General features: G+C 41.3%; 1 protein-coding gene across 3 annotated transcripts in view; it reads right to left on the reverse strand.

The window, feature by feature from the left end:
* Positions 1-15,739, reverse strand: part of RHBDD1 (rhomboid domain containing 1) — a 1,445,444-nt gene that overhangs the window by 1,158,258 nt on the left and 271,447 nt on the right. Inside the window, exon 2 of one of the 3 annotated variants that reach the window (XM_044070237.1) lies at positions 9,992-10,097. The exons of the other annotated variants lie outside the window; for them this stretch is intronic. The gene's annotated coding sequence lies outside the window, so the exon portion shown is untranslated. The remainder of the gene's footprint in view (positions 1-9,991; positions 10,098-15,739) is intronic. 3 annotated transcript variants of the gene reach the window in all.

A 15,739-nucleotide genomic window follows, 5' to 3' on the forward strand; every position in this document is an offset into this window, starting at 1 on the left:
TGCATTCTTTTCAATCTTACCTTTAAGCATTCCTGTGACTAGCACTTCCTCTAATACCTGCTGGAAAGCAATAGGAAGCCTTAAAACTCATACAAACACTGAACTCTCCTTGTTAACAAGGAGAAATTAATAGTAGGCACTAAACAGCCTAAAACAGCTCCTATACTTTACAAAGAAAAAAAAAAAGCCCCAAACCAGGCATGTCCAAGGGTCAGCTTCCAGTGATTTCTCCTGTCCACCTGGTGAATCTGGGCATACTGGGGCATACTCAATGCAGCAATTGCCTCATGTACACAGACAACCCTCTCCTCCTACCACCCAACACTACAACCTGTGAGAGATGCACTTACATAGCCAAAATGGAAGCAAAGCTCTCTCCACCCAAGATTGTGCTAAACAGTCAAGAGGAGAAGGTTAACACCCACACTACACCTCAAGCAACACATAGCCCTTCTAAACCCGCACCAACAACACCCACATATAGCAACACTAAATCCACATATGCAGAGGCCCTTAACTGTAACCTGCCCAAGCAACAAAGACCTCTGAAGCTGAAACGCAAACAAACACCAATCACAACCAATGTGTCACATAGTTCACAACACCAGTGTGCCACCCAGCAACAGCCCCTAAGGCAAGACAATGTACCTAACACTTTAGTCATAGGTGACTCTATAGTCCGGCACACTGATGTCCCTCTCACCAGGTTGAATAAGGAGAAAATTACAGTCAGCTGCCTGTCGGGTGCCAGGATCCGCCACAACGCATGCACTCAAGTCACTCCACAACAAGTACAAATATGACTCTGTCATTGTCCATGTTGGAGTGAATGACTTGAGACGTACCTCCCTGGACTACATGAAAAGAGACATGGAAGAGCTCTCGGATCATGTGGCCCAGGCAGGTATGACCCTAGCCCTGAGTAGCATGCTGCCTTCGCCCACAATGATACCACAATATAATGATAAAATGATTGACTTCAACAATTGGTTAAGCTTATGGTGTCATTCAAAGGGGATCCAGTATCTGTCTGCCTGGGATGACATGATTGACAGACCACGATGCTTTGTCAGAGATTGTCTGCACCTGTCGCCCCTGGGATTCAGGTTACTGGCTAAGGCTCTTGCCACCCCTATAGTGCCTTTTTTAGGCAAACTTCAAAGGACAAAACCACCACCGTAACAGGTACAAGCATGCAAAATCTGAAGGTAATGCTACTCAATGCTAGAAGTCTAAACCTCAAAATGCACTCTCTCGAGGCACTCCTAAAAATGGAGAACATCGATATCTGTGCAGTAACTGAGACCTGGTTTAAGGCTCCAGAGAGCACCCTGCAATACCAGGCTACAACTCTTACCACACTTTTCGCCACCAAACCAGGACCGAAACACTAAAGGTGGAGGAGTGTCAATATTCACCAAGGATATTCACACCACCAGGCTAGTTGGCCAACACAATGTGTCTGAAATTCTCCAAGTGCAACTAACACTAGGTAAGACTGCAATCCAAATTGTAGCTTGCTACAGATCCCCCACCATACCCCAAGATTCTCACTACACCTTTCTAAACATACTGGAAAACATTAAGATAGAACCAAACACCCTAATACTGGGTGATTTTAACTACGCTGCCATTAACTGGGAAAACTACTCATGTCCCAACACCTTTGCGCAACGGTTCTTGGAAATCATAAATTCCAACGCCCTGGATCAACTAATCCATAGTCCCACCAGGGGCTCCAATATCTTAGACCTGGTCATTACCAACATGGGAAATCAATGCTCCATACCTATGGTCAACCCCCTCGTTAGTCAGGTCTGACCATAAGCTAATCACCCTTAACATCCACATCCCACCCCCCACCCCCAGTAAAGAAACCACCATAAAAAACTTCTCCAAAGCCAACTTCATGCTACTCAAGTCAGAAGTGACAAACTTCATGACACCCATGCAGATGGGAACTGAAAGTTCAACTGCTGAATCCTACACTAAGGCACTGTACGAGCACATCCACTCATGCATGAATCGTGCCATCCCAAATAGAACCAAAATGCTCTCATCCAAAAAAAGGATGCCAATCTGGTGGTCCCCTGCCATAAACAAACTTTACAACAAAAGGAAGAAACTTTTGCAGAAAAGAGGAAAATCCCAGGATGCAAAAAACTCTTACTAGCCTCAGTAAGAAACTGAGATGCCTCATAAAATCCTCCAAAGCTAGTTACGAAAATAAAATTGCCAAAGATTCCAAACACAACCACAAAGCATTCTATAACTATGTCAAGAAACTAAATGGCAATGCTCAGATCTGCTCTGAGCTAAAACAGAAAGGCATTAAATATACTCAACCCAAGGGTATTGCCCATATCCCGGGAGATCGATTCAGTGCCAACTTCACCCCTCTCACCCCTAAATGGCCCACCTCAATACCGGAAGATTGCCAAATTCCAGTAATAACGGCCACACAGGTACAAAACGCACTCTAAAGCCGAGAATACAGCATCCATGGGACCAGATGACATCCCGGGCTGTGTACTACATGAACTACAATATGAACTGGCACCTCACCTAAGTGTCATGTTTAATCATAGCCTCACCTCAGGTTTCGTGCCCACTGAGTGGCGCAGAGCTACAGTTATCCCAATCCACAAGGGGGATCCACCTTGGATCCCGGAAACTACCGTCCCATCAGTCTGACAAGCCTTATCTGCAAGGCCATGGAGCGTATTATCATGGAACTTATAAACGAAGACATTGGCAACCTTCAAACACTGGACCCCACCCAGTTTGGGTTTGTGAAGGGCCGATCTTGTCTCCTGAACCTGATTGACTTCTTTGAATCAGTCTCCAGAGCCATGGACAAGGGTAAGGTGGTCCACACAGCCTATCTAGACCTTGCCAAGGCCTTTGACACCATCCCCCACTCTGGAATCATAGATAAACTTACTAAGTTGGGCATTAATCCCTATGTCACCCAATGGGTTGCTAAATGGCTTACTGATAGAACCCACACTGTAAAAGTAGCCGACTCCAAATCCAGCTCCAGACAAGTGACAAGTGGAGTACCTCAGGGTTCAGTCCTGGGGCCGCTCTTGTTTGGCATCTACTTCTCTGAAGTACAGGTCAACAGTAAGGGACTCTGGCTAACAAAGTTTGCAGATGACTGCAAACTGGGAGCCATTATTGAATCCCCAAATGATGTGGATACTCTACAAAAGGGCCTTACAGAAACAGATGCTTGGTGCCAGAGCCATGGGCTCAAGCACAATGCCAAGAAATGTATTGTTATCCCCTTTGGGAAAAAACATGTATCCATGAATTACCATATAGGTGGCAGTACACTAAACACAGAAAGTGTGATAAGAGACTTAGGGACACAGGTGGACAGTGGTCTCTCCTTCAATAACCACATCGCCACAACAGTCAGGAAATCCTTCTATGTGGCACACTTCATCATGAAGGGCTTTTCATCCAGAAAAAAGGAGGTCATTGTCCCACTGTACTCATCCCTCATTAGACCCATTATAGAATACAATGAGTTGCAGACCTACTCATATCCTCGCCCCATTTGGTATGTACCTCTCAAGACATCTGCAACAACTGGAAAGGCCTCAGAAATACCTCACTAAAAGAATCACAGGCCTAAAGCAGATGCCCTACGCTGACCGCCTTAAAAAACTCCAGCTATACTCTGTCGCATATCGTCTACTCAGAGGCGATCTCGGCTTAACATACAAGGCCATGTCAAACCCAGAGCTGTTGGACATGCTACACTTAAAGAAATCCCAATCCCTCAGAGCTACACGCTCCAGGGATCTAAACCTTGTCAACACAATAAACAAAACATGCTGGAGGGATAGGTTCCTGACCCAGAGACTCCCCAGACTCTGGAACAGATTGCCCATACATGTCAAGCAGAGTGCCTCTTTGGACCTCTTCAAGAGGAACCTTGACGATTGGATGGGAGAAAGGAAATTCACCCCAGGGATCACGTCAGTCGCCCTGCTAGACAGGGGTCCAGGAAAGTAAATAATGTGGGAAGAAATAGCCAGGGAATTGTTATGACTAGGCTTGTATAGGCCCTAGGGCTGATAGCCTAGTACCAACCTATGTCAAGAAGCAGAATGGCACTAGATATACTGATCCCAAAGATATTGCTACAATATCCTGGTAGATATATTCAGTGCCAACTTCATCCCTCTCACTCCCCTGAAGGGCCCATTCACATCAAGAATCTAAATGGCAATACTCAGTCTCTGAGCTGCAGCAGAATGGCACTAGATATACTGATCCCAAAGATATTGCAATATCCTGCTTGAATATATTCAATTCCTTCATCCCCTCTCACCCCCACTACTGGGGCCATCTCAATACGAAGGGTATGAAATGTTTAATTAAAACGACCCTCAGGTCGCTTCTGCACTCTCCAAAGCTAAGCATATAATCACCTGGGTGAATGACATCTTGGAAATAGCAATTCATGATCTATAAAATGAACTGGCACCTCACTGTAGCAGCCATGTTTAATCATAGCTCACCTCAGGCTGCCCATCACCACCCAGAGTTGGTGCACAGCTTCGTCTCACTCCACAAGGGGTCACTTTGGATCCCGGCAACTACAAATCCCATCAGTCTGATGACCTGATCCTGCAAAGCTGAGAGTATTAATCCAGAACTTATAAAACTGAGACATTAGCTGACACTGAACACTGGACCCCTACCCCAGTTTGGTTCATGAGGACGATCACCTCCCTGAACCTGGATGACTTCTTGGAGTCAGTCTCAGAGCCGGCAGACGAGGCCAGGTGATTCACACAGCCTACCTGGACCCACACCAAGGAAAATAGCCAACTCCAAATCCACCTCATAAGAAGGGTTTGGTCATTGGGTTCTGGTTCTGGCCACTAGATTTGGGCATAGCTTACTGACAGAACACACTGTAAAAGGCAGCCCTAACTCAAATCCACCTCCAGTAATTGTACAGAAGTAGGGTTTCTGTCTGGGGCCTTCCCTCTTGTTTGGCATCCTAGCTTATCTGATGTACAGGCCAGCACTGGGGACTCTACCCAGCACAATGTTGCGGGTGTTCACAGAAAGCTAGGATGTATCAGCTGAGTCCCCAAATGATGTGAATATACTACAAAAGACGCACAGAAGAAATTTTCTAGTCTAACAAAAGCCATAGGCTCAAGAGCTAGGAAATTCAAAAATGGCCATGAAAGTTGACAGGTGACAGGGAGAAATATAACACCTGTGAACACCATGGGTGGCCATACATCAAAATATTTATGAATTACCACATGGTGGCTTATTACATATTAAGAGCATCCAGGAAAAAGGTCTGGGTTGTCCTCTTCCAGGGTGGTCTCACCTTTGATAAACCACGCCGCCATAACGGACTAGAAATCACCCCTGCATTGGCACCTCATCACTAAAGGCTTTTACATCCAGGAAAAGGGTCATTGTCCCTCGCTCATCAAACACCCTATTTCAGCATGTAGGTGGCAAGGCAATACGTCTTGGCGCAAGTAAAATATGTTTGGATAGCATTTGCAAGACACACACCTATGCCGTGTGTTCAGTCTAATGGTTGACCCTGCGTTGCATTACTGGCAGGAAGTTTTGTTTCACCCTCTGTACTCATTCCTCCCATTAGACCATTTGCGAGACTATTTTCGATACCAAGTGTGCCAGACTATCATAATAGAGGTCAGGGCCTGGTGGATGTATGCTGTTTCCTTCGAAACAATATATATCGCATAATCATACTCTGGTCTATATATGCAGGATCATTATAAAACAGGTTGTTGGTCTTCCTTTCATAGTCTCAGTCACATTGGGCCACGTACTCCGGGGATCTTGACGTATAAAATGGGGTGACCAGAAAGATGCTTTTGAGGACAGTTCCAGCTCTGAGGGGACTCCACACATGCTCTGGGGCAGGAGGCACTGTCAGGCAGGCGCTCAGTGGTGCAGGAGACCAGTGGTGGGAGGGAAAATGGGAGGTTCACTAGGATATCAGTGATCACTGAGACAGGGTCAGGAAAGTAAATATTTGTGGGAAGCAATAGCCAGGGAATCATTATGGCTAGGCAGGCTGGGGCCAAGCCAGCCTGGCCTATGAAACTAAAAGAGGGGGGTAGAAGACCAAGGAGGAGCTGGAACAGAGACCTCCTGTGAAGGCTTCAGAGCCATAAGGCATTAAACAGACCTTCAGTGAAGTCTTGCCATTCACTCTGATGATCCTTAGCAGCAGGCGAAATATGTTTAGTCTTCTGTTTCTTTTTAAGTGTGACGTCAGCCTTAAACAATTTAGGAGGCTCTGAACCCTGACAACACTCTATAATTGTAGTTGGAACTTCTTCCCTCACTATTATCTGAGTGACACCCCTATGTTCTTTGGTAATTATCACCTGTGGTTCCCCCTGTACATCCAAAGCAGATGTCAGCAAGGCTTCCATGGACGTGTGTTGTATCGGATCCATGCACATTTTGTTCTGCATTTTTATCATTTTGATACCCTGGAATCTTGTAGATGCCTGTATAATAAGCTGATTTGCTTCTAACATGCATCCATAAATGTGTGCATGCACAGTTTGTGAACTGTCATGCAACTCTGCAAAAGCAAAACACAACTGTGAGATTAAAAGACTTCAGGTTGATTCGCAGACAGTCAAGTTACACACCAGAAGCAGTGCATATGTATTCCAGTGTACAGCACTGAGAGACAAGAGATTAAGAGAAAGAATTGTGTGCCTGCCAGTACCCACTCATTGCCTTCAAAAAACCTTATAGAGCATTCTGAGTTAAGCTCATTACCCATTCTCATGTCAGCAGATCACGGTGGACTGCTATCAGTACCAGTGTCTACGATGTTGGGAAGGTTCAGTGAGGCTGAACATAAGCCTAGCATCCTGCACATCCCTCAAGATTGCTAAAGATGGAGTATTTCACCTGCAGAGATAGAGTGCTGGAAGACAGCCACAACCATAATTTTTGAAGGGTTCTAGTAGTCAGTAGAAAGGGGGGAAAGGTATACAGGAACATTCCTGTTCATTGGATTTTGAAGGCATCTATATTCCATGTCTGACTGCATGATATCCAGGAGAAGAATTTCTTTTAGTTGTCTATTCTGAGGGGAGGCAAAGACATCTACTGTACATGAGGTGTTCTCACAGATGGATCACTTCTTGGAAGACCTTAGGATGAGGTTTCCCTGTGTGGGAGTCTACCCTGCTCCTGTGAAGCTTTTCTGCAGTAAGGGTTTGCTCTGATGGAATGGAATGGATGAAGCCTGAAAAGTCAGATTGTGTTGAAGTGTTACCTTCCAGGTTATCACAGCTAATCTGCAAAGAGGGTAGGGTCTGGTACTCCTCTGTCAGTTTATACACAATACCACTGTGGTGCTGCGCGTGTCCTGTAGACCACAGATGTTTCAAGGCCTTTAAAGCACTGAAGAAAGCTCGCATCTCTCTGACATTTACGTGCTTCTGTCCGTCCGCTGGGTCCCACAGACCTTGCACTTTTACACCATTTTGAAACCATTCTCCATGCCAGGACTGAAGTGTCTGTGGTGACTGACAGGAGGGGTGGTTCAAAAGGAAATATGCTGTCTGGTCTATCACCTTCCAGTTTCCCTCTTTACAAATCCCAGAACTGGAATCTGGAAAGTCAAAGTGTGTACTGGGTGTAGGCACTGTATGGGTACATAGTACGGGAGCCTGTACCCAAATAATGACTTAAAGGGACAAGGCAGGAACTTGGCAAGCTGACATAATTAATTTTGGACTTTGAAGGCAGAGAATGAGCGACATATACACCTTCAGAGCTACAAGTGCATGCGTCTGTGTGTGTCTCTGCATGTTTCCATATGCATCTGCTGGAAATAATGTAATACAAACGTAGCTGTTCCCACAGTAATAAGGTACACAGAGATGCAGTCAATGCAACACAAAGTCCATAAGGATGTGGTATATTTTTATGCTGTGAAGGGAAGATAATTATGTTCACTGGTGACCGCGCGTGCGCGCACACACACACACATTTTCATATGGCAATACACACACAGACACAATCATTTACATACACCTATAAACATAAAATGCAGTATTTTAAATATCCTTATGTATAAAAAACACACACACTAAAACACAAAAAATTATAAACTTCTACATTCCTAAACCCCCACACTCACACACACACACACACACACACACACACACACACACACACACACACACACACACACCAGCAGCAATATTACCATTGTCATATATATGAGTGAGCTGCACAAACACCAGTACATACCAAATATAGGCCCATAACCTGGAAAGCCTCTGCATTTTTCTAACATTAGTCACACAGCATGAAGCTCAGATAAAGTACTTATAAATCAAAGTGTGCAGGACTGGCTAATGAACACAATTCAGTTCAATGATTTTCTAAAAGGCATTGCTCATTCCTACATAGTTCATACTGTTTCCAGAGCTATTCTGTCTATGGTACGTTGTACAGTCTGCTTCAATGTGACATGAAACAACTGCAGGGCATACAACTGGACTGCAGTGCACACCCTCTGCTTTCAAATACAAATGCCATCATCTTATGTACTTGTACAGAGCAGCCTATCACTCCACTCCACAGCATGAATATTAAGAGCTACAATGAGCAACATCCTGTATGTCTGAGATCGACCTCTACCACCACTTGCATAGTGTCACTCTAAGGAAGTCACTTCCAGACAGTGTTCCCAGACTACCCCTGACAACATCTGTATGTTTCACTGCCCATTCTTCCTGAGCATCCCCTGAATTATTTATAACATATGTGCACAGCTTGTAACACTACGTGCCTTTAAGTAATCTAATCTCACCCACATTCCAAAATGATTAGGGGGGAATCTATACATACTTAACCTGCAATGCTGTGCACAAATGAGGCAGTTTAAGCTGCCTCCCAGCCCTGACTGCCTTCTAAACTCTAGTGTGCATACTGCTTCCCTGCTGTGCTCCCTAGCTGCTGCTGCCAGACCTTCTGCACCGTGCCTTTATATGTGGCACTAAGAGCACCAGTGAAATGAATGGCTGAGCCCTTAGTCTGTAATGTCAGATGCTACTGGGTTTGTGATTCCTGTGATGCCAGTGATCTAAATGGCATCCCCTCTGTCCTTTGCTTGCTCTACAATACAGACATCATCTCATATGCTCTACATTTAAGCATCCTGGCTCTGAATTCCTCTTATGAATCTTAATTGTAACAGACTAACACAATGTGCATCAGACTTAATTTGGTTTTCAAACACTGGGAATCTCATACTCTGTACCTAGGGTTGCCACCTTTTCAAATGCCCAAAGTGGGACATGTTCTGTAGAAATGTCAGATTTTCCAGGACAAAACATACCTATGGCCGTGCATAGTATAGAACTTTACTTTTTTGCACAAATAAAAGCTTACTCTAGTAACATTTGAATTGCTTATGCTACTTCACATAACATATAAAAGTTTCATATATAAAATAACTGTGTTATGCAACTATTAAAGAAAACTTAGGAAATATTTTTGTCCTGAAATCTCAGGACATTTGCTATTTTTTTTTTGATATTTTTCACAGGACACAACTGCCTAAAGAGGGACTGTCCCTCGCAAAGTGGGACATGTGGTAACCCTGTCTGTACCACACCTGGGCAACATGTAACATGCTTTCTGAATTCTACCCCATTATCACATAAATACTGTAAACCCGCGGTGGTGGTGCTGCGGTAGCATTGTCACCTTACAGTAAGACGCTGTCCGGTTCGATTCTCAGCTACAGCATCTTCTGCTTGGTGACATGCGTGAATGGGCGTACCTTCGTTGAAGGTTGTGCATCAGGGCTAGTAACTTGGCACGTAAAAATCAACTACCAATTATTAGCGGACCGGAGTTCCACTGTGGTGACCCCTAACCGGGAAAAGCCAAAAGACACAACAATCACATAAATACTGTAGTTAAATACCTTTACTGCCTGTTCCTTTCAGTCAGCAGAGTTAATGGCTAATTCTCCACATTTCTTATAAAACGAAGGAATATAATTTTCTTCAGGCAATTCAAATCACAGTGAACTGGAAGGAATGACATGCTTTGTTAAAAAATGTTAACCTAATAAAACCCAGACAAGTCTGGATAATAATAACATCATCACAATTAAAATAAATGAAATTCTGAACAATAATTTCACAATCATAATAGCTGGTTTTCAAGGTTTAAAAAGTCAAAGGGAGCAAAGTTTATATAGATTGTTTACAATATCAACATTCAATTTGATAGTGACTTAATCCAAAACAATATACATTTAAAATTACAATGCATATAAAAGCAATGCAACAAACAGCATGCAAACAACAGCTTTCCAGGGCTGCCTCCAACGGACTGAAACTATTATCCATTAAAATCTAGGCAATAAATATCTACACGTAATTTAGAATTAGCTGTGCTAACACCTAAAAATCCTGACAGAGACAGCCAAGTACTTTCCCATTTTCTCTCCCTTACCCCAGAGTTGTAGATGACCTCCAAGTCCTCCTTAACTTTCTCATCAATGTTCGTGTGTGTGTGTGTGTGTGTGTGTGTGTGTGTGTGTGTGTGTGTGTGTATGTAAAACTGTAAATAGCAGCCTTAGTACCCATCTTTCTCTCTATTCTATTTCTCTTTATGCCATTACTACTCTATATCTGAAAACAATTTTAAAAGTATAATACCTGATGGAATGAATATCTCAATGCTACAAATGTCTGTACTCTTTCAGCAATTCCCAGGTGAAGGATGTGGTTTCCTGGGTATTCTAGCTTCCTGATGGAAATGTCTTAAGGGACAAATACCAGCTTACAAGAATCTAAGTACTAACATCTTTATAATATTAAAAAAAAAAAATCTAAATTTGCAAATGAGTAAGACCGTCAGTGTATGAACCTGTTTGAAAAAAATTTATGTAACAAATCAAAATATCAGACCTCTGTTAGAAACGTATATTAATATTTGATTAACTTGTAATAACTGCCAAAAGAAGCAAATGCATGTGTATGAAACTATATTAGAGAATGGGCAAACTGTACATCAGTACCCTGATTGGAGAATGATCATTCTCCAGCAGGGTATTAATGTAAAGTAACACCTGCTGAAAAATGAGTCCACAATTTCATGGCAGCATATCAAGCTGCCGTGGAGCTCGGAGTGAGAAAACGGAATGGCCGCTGTTATTTTACACTCGCTAAGCAGCACCTTTGCTGTTTAGCAAGTGTAAAATGTTAAAAAAGTAAAGTAAAATAAATAAAATGTGTGTATGCGTTTATGTCTGTGTGTGAGAGTGTATGCATGTATTAGTGTGAGAGAGAGATCCATTGAGCTGTTATTTTACTCACTTCTGATGTTTAGCGAGTTTAAAATAAAAACCGTAAGAGTGTATGCACGTATGAAAGTAAGAGAGAGATGGCTCTAAAAATAAATTAGAAAAAAGTGTGTGTGTGTGTGTGTGTGTGTGTGTGTGTGTGTGTGTGTGTGTGTGTGTGTGTGTGTGTGTGTGTGTGTGTGTGTGTTTATGTTACTGTCTGCATGTATGAGTGAATACTTGCATGAAGCCAGCAGAGTGAGTGTGACAGAGAGAGACAGAGAGAGGGAGAGAGAGAGAGAGAGAGAGAGATAGAAGTGAACAGTGAGAGCAATTGAGCGATCCCTGGCAGCATCACATAAGACCTTTGCGTACCTCCCGACCATATCTCTCAGCCTGTGGTATCTGGCCTCAATACACCCCTGGACAGGCATTAATTACACATTAACAGACACCCTGTCAGGCATTATTGCTTGCTTAACCTCTGTCTTACTGGTAGTGTATCACGTTTGTGAAATCTGGATCATGGTTGAAAAGGGACACTGAATAGCCTAGCTACTCAATTAAAAAACAAATACATTTAAAAATTTAACAAGAAGGTACAAGTAATTATAGGCACTAAATGTCTTTCATGTGGTATACCAGAAATTGTCTTCTTCAGACACAAAAGTCCCAAATGTATAGCATTACGTCACATTCTGTATATTTTTTTCAAGGGGAGTTGTCCATGAGACAATGAAATGTCAGCTGTTCAGCTTAAATATCTTTAACTCTCGATTTTTCTACTTTAGAAGTTAATCATCTATCTTGAAGTACCATCTTTCACATTAGCTACTTCTTTCTTTATGAATGAAACACATTTTCATTTAAAATGTGATTTTACGGACAGAGTAGAATTTTTCCCTGAAAGGTATAGTTCTGTGATCGCAGCTTTTACAATCTTCCAGGTTAGCACTGTCTTCTAACTGAGAACAGAGTCCTACAACAAACATAAAATGCCCTTTACATTTCCCTATTCACTGGATAAAATTTCTCACTCGATCCTAAAGCTAGAAGCATTTTCTGCACCAATCTGGCATATATCAGTCCCACTGCAATGCTTCAAACAGTTTCAGAACACTTTGACTTCATAACATTGTCAATCCACTAGTGGTTTTCTACCACAAAAACATTTCTGTAAACATAAACACTACAATATCTTAATGTAACACTGGCCTTTCCTGCTGGAACTGTTGCAGTGCGTTGCAGTATATTTGTTTGCATGTAACTTTCTTTTATTATTTCTCACTTCACTTTCTAGGGTGGTCTTCTTCACTGCTCACCACAACTTCGAAGCTTGTAACTTTGCAAGGCAGATATGAGATGGATAAATTAATTTCATGGCTGCACTTAAATCTGCTACAAAATCCTGAAATTATGACAAAGTAATCTGACTGTGTCATCGACCCAATTAGGCAGGTACAGTGTACTGTTCTATTACAATCTTCCAAAGAAATCGGGTTTGCTGCACCTATCCCACTGTTTCTCAGATTAGAATTCTAAATCAAAATACAACTCCTAAGGCTACTACAAAGGGTCCCTAGACAAACATGGAAAAATTCTTAGAATGACTTTGTTTCAGTTTCTTTTTTTTTTTGGTCACAATTTAATTTCAGATCTGCCAGTCATGAAAGCGGCACCACAGAGCTCTGCACATTACCAGTTTTTAACCACAGTATACAGAAGGAATCAGCTGATTAGTTGTGCATGCTGTTATACTGTTGGACAAGTGGAAGGGGCTTCTAATGCCACATCCTGAGCCTTTTCCTCACACCTACCGCACAACATGAAGCCCCACCACAATCATCTGTTGGTGCTATCTCTCGGCTGACTTCCTGTTTGCACAACAGTTTCCACAACACAGCGGGGTAGCAAGTAGACACCTTGCATTAAGTACACTGCATGCAAAAACAAGCAGTGTTTTGATATAACACAAAATACAGCAACAACTGCAGGAGTAACAGTATACAGGTAAGCAAAAAGCACAAAGCTTTAAGTACACTACCTACTGACTGTGCTTTACTAGATAATGCAGTTGGCAATTTAACTCTAACAAAACTTAAGTTAATAAATTAACATTTGCCATGGCTTTCGTTAATCAGAAAAGAAGAAAAAATGAATCATATAAATCTGAACTTAGTTATACTTCCTGTGTACTTATTTTTGCAATATAACATACATCACTAGTCTAAAACCTGCATCACAGTGAAATATAACTTGAATCAAATGTTTGGTGATTGCAGTACAAGTCACTGTTTGCATATATTAATACAAACTATATTGTCTCCATCCTTTTAGTGAGGCCTTTACTCCTGCCAAGAACAATGAATTTTTACTCTCCACATTGTCTTTCCTGGAAGGAATTCTGTAACACATTCATGAAGCATTCCTCCAATTGATTTCTGTTTTTCTGAATGCCAACAGAACAGATTCCCTTGGATTTTTAGATCCCTTGGAGAGTCATACTGCACTCGGTCACAACATGTTATCTCTGTTAAGCATACTGTACTTCTTGTCCAGCATTCTATTTTGGTAAGACCAAAAGGACGGTGACAAAGTGCATTTAGGTGCATACTTTAGCAATTAGGAAAAAGGATCCTAATAATGCATTAGCAAAACATTCTTTAATATGTCGTTTTTTAAAAAATATAAATGTTTTGCTTTAGATAAGTTATTTGACATAAACCATGATGGTGATTTATGCAAACGCTTGAGTGTAAAGAAGCACGCTGGCAACCAGTTTTTTAAACTTTTTAAAAGTTTAGAACTATAAAATTCTTTCACTTAATTGTCATATAAATGATATCAATTCATATTTAACAAATTTCATTTTTATTGGTTTTACATTATATATATAATCTGGTGGATTCCAACATGATCAAGACGTTTTGCATTTAAAAAATGGTTTGGCAAGCTTAGTTAGATGGTCTGATGACGTTTTATGTTTTATTAAAGAATGAAAGTGCTTATCATATATATATGTTTTAGTGTTGTGTAGTTATCGACGCTGAAGTTTTTAGTTTCGTTATGGCTAGGCACTTTTCTTGTTTTTCAGTTACATTATTTTTTTCCAAACTAACATCTTTATTAAATTTTCACACATGACATGGGCAATCTTACATTTATACAAATGAAAATCATACATGACACCACTTTAGTTGCAAACAGTATAGATCACAGACACAGCTGAAACAAATGTAGTTGCAAACATTATACATCACTTATAATCTATCCAGTCATTGTGTTTCCTAGTACGCTGGTTTATTCTCATTTGGGTGGTGTTAATTCTGAGCATGCCAGTCTACGACCATGGTTTCAGTTTCTAACACAACTGCATCTGTCTCTATCAACAACGATGATTTGGATCTGTCTGTGTATTCTGTTTCAGCGAAGTTACATATGTTTAGCCAGTTGTTTTTGGATAAACTGGAAAAAACTCGACAATCTCTTCACAAGCTGATGCAGAGCTCAACTATACAAATTAGCGAATTGGGGAAAGTTTCTTCCAACAACTCGACTGACAGAACATCAGTAGCTGAGCCTTCTCCTAGGATTTTGGTAGCAAGTACAGTGCAAATTCTGATTAAAGGTACTGTAAATCCTTTTCAAGTTTAACATATAATTCTCAGGCTGCCTTATGTTCAGAACAAGATGGCACTTTGGAACTGACTTATAAGGAGTTAATTTACAATTCAGAATCTAAGCTGCTAAAATTAAAAAGTCTACAGTATAAAAATCATTATCTAGACCACTGTGTACAAACTAAGCAGGTATCTAACGGTTTACGCATTTGCAGATTCCCTAATGGCATTATTTGACATGACCATATAAATCACACCATGTCAATTTGTTAAACAATACTGGGATTTTGCTACTTAGAATTCTTATGGAATTTAATTAATGTAAAATAGAGGCTTTACACAAGACTGTTACTGAACTGGATGCCAAACAACATTGTGTTTTCAATCATTAGACTACACTTTATTATGATATTCCAGCCAAAACTTGATAGGCATGTGGCTACCATTACTATGTGCAAACAGAAAAAGCTCAAAAGGGATGCAGACAGCCATAATAAAAATTTAGCTTTTCCGCAACCGAGTTGCACCAATAAGATTTATAAATATGGTAAATTTAAATCTTCCCAGATTATCAGTGGAGCCTCTATGCCTGTTGTGACTAGTGCACCTGTTAACTGTGATTCCAATTACGACATGGATTTTCAACCTCTAGCTAATCGTTGGCAGAATTATGAAGGCAGGGACTCTAATAAACATCAAAGTCAATAAGATGAAGGCCTTTTTCTACACAGAATCAAATTTATTGAATCAAGAGTGATCG

This window comes from Protopterus annectens, chromosome 4.part1 (genome assembly GCF_019279795.1).
Source record: "Protopterus annectens isolate FY-2018-M chromosome 4.part1, PAN1.0, whole genome shotgun sequence".
Classification (NCBI taxonomy): Eukaryota; Metazoa; Chordata; order Ceratodontiformes; family Protopteridae; genus Protopterus; species Protopterus annectens.